Raw genomic sequence first — 1771 nt, forward strand, 5'->3', positions numbered from 1 at the left:
GACATTCAATAATTACAACACAAATTATTGACAAAAAATACTTCCCTGTTTGGTATCGGCCACCTACGGGTATTGTGAACGTTTTGTGCTTTTTTTCAACCGAGGTAATTTTAATTTCCCATTTCATATCCTGAGCGAACTATGTTTTATCAGTTTTAAATATAAGTTTGCGTTTATTACCCTGTACAACTGCCCAACTGGTGGTTGGGAAATTACAAGTGGAGGAGTTTGTTTTTTTTAGTAGACCAAAATCCCCAATGTGCTTTGGGTTCACGGTCAACCTTTTTTTTGGGCCCATTAGACGTATAGCTTTAACCACACACAAAGGGCCTCAAATATTTAGCTCCCAAAATTTAAGAAAGAACTTTTAAAATTTGATAAAGCCCTATGGGTTACATGTAGAATAATTTGTACAAAATTTTCGGTTTTGTATAGTCCCCATATAAGCGTATAACCCGACGTCAAGTATATTTTGTTAGTTTTAGGTTGTAGGGTATGACTACAACATTGTGTGTTGGATGTATAAAAAGTTTGCTTGGGACAAAAAGTTTGTAACACGTCGAGAAATTGGTCCCAGACCCACGATTCTATATATGGATCTTCCTATCTCGCCGAGCTGAGTTGATCCAGCTATGGATGTCCGCCTATCCGTCAGTACATGTTAATTTGTAATCACACTACAGGTCGCAATAATGGCTCGATCCTCACGACATTTGACATGCAATTGTGCTTGTAGATTATCACAAAATATTTAGAGGTTGAAATTAACCAAAAACCTGTTTTAATTATTTCAAAAATCGACTAAAATGGTTTTGAACATAAAGGGAGTTTTTCAATAGATTTTAGGGTATCACTTGGTCGGCCCCTACGACTATAGTCTTTGCTTACTGGTTTTAAAATTAAATTCGGAAAATGTTATTTATTTGAATTCTTGGTAGCAAGAAAGTAGCCTTGCAAAAAAATTATCAATATAGGTCCACGTTTTGGTATAACCCCGGGATATGGGCCACATTTTCAATTGATTTGGTACTTATTTGTCACCTAAGTTTCAAAGGAGGCAGAAAAGCTCTCTGCAGAATATCTTCAATGCAGGTCAACGTTTCGGAGTAGCGCTCACATAAAGTACCATTTCGAGGGTCTTGGCCACATTTTCCAACCAATTTGGTTAAAAATTTGTATTTATGCTACTTGGGCGGTAGAGAACCATATTACGGAAAATTTTCAACATATGTATATACTATGGTGAACCCCATATAACGGAACCTCCTAGATCCATGTTCTCAACTAAAAATCAATCAAATGATTTTGCATTTTCAGGAAAATTTTTCATTTTATAGTATTCCTCCATATAGAAATACCTTTTAAGTCTACGTACACAACCAATATTCTCTTGGGGTTCAAATTCAATATAATACAAAATTAAAAAAAAAAAAAACATTTTTTAAAAAAGTCCGGTCAAGACCCTCAAAATAGCTGAAATCATGGAAAAGGCTTCGTGTGAGGGTAATACCAGAACGTGGTCGTATATTGATAAGTTGGTGTTAAGTTTTCCTAACATGCCTACAACATTTTGGGATCAGAAAAAAATAATATAAGAATTTTCCTAAGCCGAATAAAGTGGTCTACATTTTACTGTAGCAGAAATTCGCAAATTCAGATTTAGCTGTCTACACTCTTTCAGGGGTAATTCGGAAAAAATGCAAACATTAGAATTGCCAACGGTATTACAGAACTACATTTGAATCTTTACGATTTACAAATGATGCTCTCG

Source organism: Musca domestica, unplaced genomic scaffold, assembly GCF_030504385.1.
Source record: "Musca domestica strain aabys unplaced genomic scaffold, Musca_domestica.polishedcontigs.V.1.1 32, whole genome shotgun sequence".
Lineage (NCBI taxonomy): Eukaryota > Metazoa > Arthropoda > Insecta > Diptera > Muscidae > Musca > Musca domestica.